Here is a 7984-nt window from a genome sequence, read left to right on the forward strand (position 1 = left end):
GTGCCAATTAAAGCAATAGTTAGGAAACTATAAAGATGAAATTAGGAACGTTTTGGTTTTATTTTTGAATAAGGCAAATTTTGGACAGCTTTTCAAATCATTAGGTAGTGAGTTCCACAGACAAGGTTCCTTTATTTGCAAAGAGTGTTTACACAGATTACGTTTGACTCTGGGGATATCAAAGAGATATTTATGTCTGGTGTGGTGAGTATGTGTTCTACTACTACATCTGTCCAGGAAGAGTTTCAGAACAGGGTCAGGTCATAACTAGTATGCCTTAACCCACTACACCAAACTCAGCCCCTTAAAAGGAATAGAAACTTCATGGCATTTACCTTAACATCTCCACTCCCCAAGGGCACCAGAGAGGTGTGAGGTCACTTACGTTTTTCATCAAGCCTCTGCTTATATGGGAGAATTCGTGTCTCACGAGTTCTCTCACAACCAGAGAGAACTCTCTCTCTCACAACTCTTGTGATAGTCTCTCACAACCAGACCATCACCAGAGAAATCTTAACAAACAACACAGAAATTATCGATAGATACAGCAATAGCAGGAGGCTCGACATCAGCGAGGCACTACACATCAAAAAGTCAACACCAGCAATCAACAGCAAGTTAACACATAACTACATTCTACCCACTTCAAGACCTCGTATGGGCCAATAGGCCCTCTGCAGTTACTTTCATTCTTATGTACCCACCTCACCCAAAACTTTTGTGTCTCCTCATCTAACACGAATATAAAAGCAAGATGTAGGTTAAATATATCAAACACAGTGTATCAAGTGAATTTAGATATGTTTCTAAATGGTTTGGTTTAGATATGAATTCATATCTAAACCAAACCATTTAGATATTCATATCTAAACCAAAGATGCATCAAAAACGCCTGGAAATCGAAATGCTTCTGGACGAAGAAGTATCCATACGCTAGAAGACAACAAAAAAGTCATCACCACTGACACACTTCAGGCTGAACTACTAACAGAAGCGGGGAAAAAACGAAGAACATATTCATCTACAATATTAACCCCACGACTCAAAGAAGCAAAAAAAAAAACTAAAAAAAAAAAAATCTGAAAGACGTAACAATAAGGAAAGCCGACAAGACAGCAGCATATGTATTGATTCCTACCCAAGAATACATGAACAAAATTAGCGACATCCTTAGTGATGAAACTAAATTTCAACGAATCACGAGGAACCCTGTGGTTAAGACCTTAAACGCAAAGTAAACAAAACAATTACTGCAATCAACGCAAAGAAAGGTAGTGTGCATTTCACTAAACTCCAAGGCGACTATGGCTTAGGATATGCCTATGGCAATGTTAAGACACACAAACCAGGTAACCCACTACGCCCAATAATCAGCCAAATACCACCTCCAACCTATCACCTGGCAAAAAGACTTAACGAACTCCTAACTCCATACACTCCTAGCAACTATAGTCTACAATCATCAGCAGATTTCCTAGAATTAATCAAAACTACTCAGCCCGATGGAATCATTGCTTCCCTGGACGTCGAATCCCTATTTACCAACGTCCCAGTCGACACAACCATAGGAATGATACTGGACACAGTATACAGAGACGAGAGCACCCCTAAATTAGACATACCCGAGCCACACTTGAAGAGTCTTCTCGAAGCATGTACAAAGGAAGCCCCTTTCATCAGTCCACAAGGAGACATGTATCTACAAATAGACGGAGTAGCAATGGGCTTCCCCTTAGGAGTTTAATTTGCTAATTTTTATATGGGAACCATCGAAGACAGAGTCTTCAGTAGTAGACAAAAACCAACCGTATATTGCCGATATGTAGATGACATATTCGTCATAGTAAAAGACTCAGATAAACTAATTGATCTAAAAAGCCATCTAGAGAGAGAGAGTCAGTACTCCGATTTACACATGAAAATAGTGAAAATAACAGTCTGCCATTTTTGGATGTACTAATAACAAAAACAGGAACCTCTTATAGGATTATGTCTGAACGGTAGAAGTGAGTGCCCCCAAAGATACAATGCCAGTGTTCTCAATGCTTATATTCGTCGAGCGCTTACCCACTGCTCCGAATGGAGCAACGTGAGTAGAGTTTAAAAGAATAACACAGGTATTGGTGAACAACGGATATAGCAACTCGGAAATAAACGCTGCTATAAAAAGACACTTGGACCGATGGTATAATCCTGAACCTAGAACAGAAACCACAATACCCCCAATAAAATTATATTACAAATCAACCATGCACAGTGAACATAAAAAAGAGGAAAGAATAATGAAAGAAATAATCTGTAAAGGAGTAAAAAGCATTACTCCTAACCAAAGCATAGACCTGATCATATTCTACAAAACCAAGAAGACTTCCGAACTCCTTATCAAAAACAGCCCGAAGCCGACGGAGAACCCTCTACAGCAGTCAAGCGTTGTATACATGTACACTTGCCCCCACGAAGGATGTAACCTTCAATGTAAGTACATAGGTATGACGTCGACCAAGCTGACGAGGCGTTTAACATGTCATCTTCAATCCGGTGCCCCTAGGAATAACACGAGACAAGCCCATGACATGACCCTAACAAGAGAAATGTTGAACAAAAATACCTGTATAATAGACAAAAGCCAAGATGCAAGAAGATTACAAATTCTTGAAGCAATTCACATAAGAATAGAACAACCTATCATGAACACCCAAATCACGGAACTATTTACTCTACCCACCATGAGAGTAAGGACAAGACCAGAACATAACGATGCCAACACAGAAGACACTGTTCAACATAACAGGCCAATTACACCTGATTAATCTTTGGGATAGGAGCTGCCTCGTATGGGCCAAAAGGCCTTCTGCAGTTACCTTCATTCTTATGTTCTTATGTGCTTCGTCCCCCATTTATCCCTTATGTATCCCCCTTGTTTTTACCTTTATTGTACTTATCTTATCACCTGACCCCGTACGGGTATAAATCAACGAGTTCTGTAATTTCTTTTAACTTGAGAATGAACCATGGAGGTTCGAAACGTTGTGCAAATTGTATAAATAAGTGTAATACATTCTATAGTAATTCACTTTTTTCTTCACCTTGAAATAACGAAAATGAGTTTTGGAGATCTCCTCTTTCAGTTAAGCCCTGATGCTAGGAAAATAGTTAGAGGGATAGAAGCCCTAAATCAGAAGATAGTAAATACTGAATATGCCATCATATTCAATAAAACATGTTTAAAAGAAAACCTGCTGCCAGTATACACAAATATATATATATATATATATATATATATATATATATATATATATATATATATATATATGTGTGTGTGTGTGTGTGTGTGTGTGTGTGTGTGTGTGTGTGTGTGTGTGTGTGTGTGTGTGTGTGTGTGTGTGTGTGTGTGTGTGTGTGTGTGTGTGTGTGTGTGTGCGCGTGTGTGTGTGTGTGTGTGTGTGTGTGTGTGTGTGTGTGTGTGTGTGTGTGTGTGTATGTGTGTGTGTGTGTGTGTGTGTGTGTGTGTGTGTGTGTGTGTGTGTGTGTGTGTGTGTGTGTGTGTGTGTGTGTGTGTGAGAGTGTGTGTGTGTACTCACCTAGTTGTACTCACCTAGTTGTGCTTGCGGGGGTTGAGCTCTGGCTCTTTGGTCCCGCCTCTCAACCGTCAATCAACTGGTGTACAGATTCCTGAGCCTATTGGGCTCTATCATATCTACACTTGAAACTGTGTATGGAGTCAGCCTCCACCACATCACTTCCTAATGCATTCCATTTGTCAACCACTCTGACACTAAAAAAGTTCTTTCTAATATCTCTGTGGCTCATTTGGGCGCTCAGTTTCCACCTGTGTCCCCTTGTGCGTGTGCCCCTTGTGTTAAATAGCCTGTCTTTATCTACCCTATCAATTCCCTTGAGAATCTTGAATGTAGTGATCATGTCCCCCCTAACTCTTCTGTCTTCCAGCGAAGTGAGGTTCAATTCCCGCAGTCTCTCCTCGTAGCTCATACCTCTCAGCTCGGGTACTAGTCTGGTGGCAAATCTTTGAACCTTTTCCAGTTAAGTCTTATCATTGACTAGATATGGACACCATGCTGGGGCTGCATATTCCAGAATTGGCCTGACATATGTGGTATACAAAGTTCTGAATGATTCTTTACACAAATTTCTGAATGCCGTTCGTATGTTGGCCAGCCTGGCATATGCCGCTGATGTTATCCTCTTGATATGTGCTGCAGGAGACAGGTCTGGCGTGATATCAACTCCCAAGTCTTTTTCTTTCTCTGACTCCTGAAGGATTTCCTCTCCCAGATGATACCTTGAATTTGGCCTCCTGCTCCCTACACCTATCTTCATTACATTACATTTGGTTGGGTTGAACTCTAACAACCACTTGTTCGACCATTCCTTCAGTTTGTATAGGTCTTCTTGAAGCCTCAAACAGTCCTCTTCTGTCTTAATCCTTCTCATAATTTTGGCATCGTTCGCAAACATTGAGAGAAATGAATCTATACCCTCCGGGAGATCATTTACATATATCAGAAACAAGATAGGACCGAGTACAGAGCCTTGTGGGACTCCACTGGTGACTTCACGCCAATCGGAGGTCTCACCCCTCACCGTAACTCTCTGCTTCCTATTGCTTAGGTACTCCCTTATCCACTGGAGCACCTTACCAGCTACACCTGCCTGTCTCTCCTGCTTATGTACCAGCCTCTTATGCGGTACTGTGTCAAAGGCTTTCCGACAATCCAAGAAAATGCAGTCCGCCCAGCCCTCTTTCTTGCTTAATCTGTGTCACCTGGTCATAGAATTCTATTAAGCCAGTCAGGCAAGATTTACCCTCCTTGAACCCATGTTGTCGATTTGTCACGAAGTCCCTTCTCTCCAGATGTGCTACCAGGTTTTTTCTCACGATCTTCTCCATCACCTTGCATGGTATACAAGTCAAGGATACTGGCCTGTAGTTCAGTGCCTCTTGCCTGTCGCCCTTTTTGTATATTGGGACCACATTCGCCGTCTTCCATATTTCTGGTAGGTCTTCCGTCTCCAGTGACCTACTATACATTATGGAGAGTGGCAAGCAAAGTGCCTCTGCACACTCTTTCAGTACCCATGGCGAGATTTCGTCTGGACCAACAGCCTTTCTAACATCCAGATCCAGCAGGTGTCTCTTGACCTCCTCTCTCGTAATTTCAAACTCTTCCAAGGCCGCCTGGTTTACGTCCCTTTCTCCTAGCACAGTGACCTCACCTTATTCTGTTGTGAAGACCTCTTGGAACCTCTTGTTGAGTTCATCACACACCTCTTTGTCATTCTCTGTATTCCTGTCCTAGCCTGTTCTAAGTTTCACTACCTGTTCTTTCACTGTTGTTTTCCTTCTGATGTGACTGTGGAGTAGCTTTGGTTCGGTCTTGGATTTGTTTGCTATATCATTTTCATAACTTTTCTCTGCTTCTCTTCTCACCCTGACATACTCATTCCTGGTTCTCTGGTATCTCTCTCTGCTTTCTGGTGTTCTGTTATTCCGGAAGTTCCTCCACGCACTTTTGTTCAGTTTCTTTGCTTCCATACATGCCCTATTATACCATGGATTCTTCTTTTGTTTCTCGAATTTTTCCTTTTGGGCCGGGATGTATCTGCTTACTGCCTCCTAATACTTTTGGATGACATAGTCCATCATATCTTGTACAGACTTAGCTCTGAGGTCTGTGTCCCAAGGTATTTCCCTTAGGCAGCTTCTCATCTCCTCATAATTTCCCTTTCGGTATGCCAACCTTTTGTTTCCTAGTTCTTTTTCGGAGGGGATAATTCCTAGCTCTACCAGGTACTCAAAGTTCAATACACTGTGATCACTCATTCCCAAGGGTGCTTCCATCTTGACTTCCCTTATATCCCACTCATTCAGGGTAAATATCAGATCAAGCATTGCTGGTTCATCCTCTCCTCTCATTCTTGTTGGATCCTTGATGTGCTGGATTAGAAAGTTTCTTGTTGCCACGTCCAGCAGCTTAGCTCTCCATGTTTTTGGTTCTCCATGCGGGTCTCTGTTCTCCCAATCAATCTTCCCATGGTTGAAGTTTCCCATGATTAGTAGTCTAGATCCATTCCTGCTAGCAACAGAAGCTGCTCTCTCTATTATGTTAATGGTGGCCATATTGTTTCTATCATATTCCTGTGAGGGTCTTCTGTCATTTGGTGATGGATTATATATGACTACGACTATAATTTTTTGCCCTCCAGTTGTTATTGTTCCTATTATGTAACCTGAAACCTTCACATCCCTGAACAACCAACTCCTCAAAATCCCAGCCTTTTCTTACCAGCAGAGCTACACCACCACCACCTCTTCCTTCTCTCTCTTTCCTCATAACATAATAGTCCTGTGGGAACACTGCATTTGTTATTGTTTTCGTCAGCTTTGTTTCTGTGAGAGCTATTATGTCTGGGGTTTCCTCTAGTACCCATTCTCCAAGTTCATTTGCCTTATTTGTAATACCATCTATGTTAGTGAACATTGCCTTGAGGCTCACTTACTTCTGTCCCTTCTCAAATCTCCTCCTTGGTGAATGTTCTGCTAGTGGAGGAAGCTGTGCCATGGGTGTGAGGATTTGTGAGGTGGATACCAGGGTTGCAGAGGATACTAGGATGAGGGGTGGGGGGTCAAGTGAAGGGGGAAGGACAGGGAGGGTATGGAGTGAACGGGGCGGGAGGACAGGAAGGAAAGAGGGGTTTTCTATGCAGAGGAGGGTGGTGGGGTAGCCCTCCCCGCTCGTGTTACTGGGTAGCTGGTTGTGGGTTCCCCCCACGCCTCTGGTGGGGGGAGAACCAGGGGGGAACTAGCTTTTCTTTGTTTCTTTGTTTGTGTGTGTGTGTGTGTGTGTGTGTGTGTGTGTGTGTGTGTGTGTGTGTGTGTGTGTGTGTGTGTGTGTGTGTGTGTGTGTGTGTGTGTGTGTGTTTGTGTGTGTGTGTGTGTGTGTGTGTGTGTGTGTGTGTGTGTGTGTGTGTGTGTGTGTGTGTGTTTGTGTTTGTGTGTGTGTGTGTGTGTGTGTGTGTGTGTGTGTGTGTGTGTGTGTGTGTGTGTGTGTGTGTGTGTGTGTGTGTGTGTGTGTGTGTGTGTGTGTGTGTGTGTACTCACCTAGTTGTGTCTGCAGGATCGAGCATTGACTCTTGGATCCCGCCTTTCGAGCATCGGTTGTTTACAGCAATGACTCCTGTCCCATTTCCCTATCATACCTGGTTTTAAAATTATGAATAGTATTTGCTTCCACAACCTGTTCCTGAAGTGCATTCCTTTTTCCCACTACTCTCACGCTAAAAGAAAACTTCCTAACATCTCTGTGACTCATCTGAGTTTCAAGCTTCTATCCATGTCCCCTCGTTCTGTTACTATTCCGTGTGAACATTTCGTCTATGTCCACTCTGTCAATCCCTCCGAGTATCTTATACGTTCCTATCATGTCCCCCCTCTCCCTTCTTCTTTCTAGTGTCGTAAGGCACAGTTCCCTCAGGCGCTCCTCATACCCCATCCCTCGTAGCTCTGTGACGAGTCTCGTTGCAAACCTCTGAACCTTTTCCAGTTTCATTATATGCTTCTTCAGATGGGGTCTCCATGATGAGATGGCATACTCTAAGACTGGCCTTACATAGGCAGTGTAAAGCGCCCTAAATGCCTCCTTACTTAGGTTTCTGAATGATGTTCTAACTTTTGCCAGTGTAGAGTACGCTGCTGTCGTTATCCTATTTATATGTGCCTCAGGAGATAGATTAGGTGTTACGTCCACCCCCAGGTCTCTTTCACGCGTCGTCACAGGTAGGCTGTTCCCCTTCATTGTGTACTGTCCCTTTGGTCTCCTATCTCCTAGTCCCCATTTCTATAACTTTAAATTTGCTCGTGTTGAATTCCAGTAGCCATTTCTCTGACCATCTCTGCAACCTGTTCAGGTCCTCTTGGAGGATCCTGCAATCCTCATCTGTCACAACTCTTCTCATCAACTTTGCG

The sequence above is a fragment of the Procambarus clarkii genome, chromosome 69, assembly GCF_040958095.1.
Source record: "Procambarus clarkii isolate CNS0578487 chromosome 69, FALCON_Pclarkii_2.0, whole genome shotgun sequence".
Lineage (NCBI taxonomy): Eukaryota > Metazoa > Arthropoda > Malacostraca > Decapoda > Cambaridae > Procambarus > Procambarus clarkii.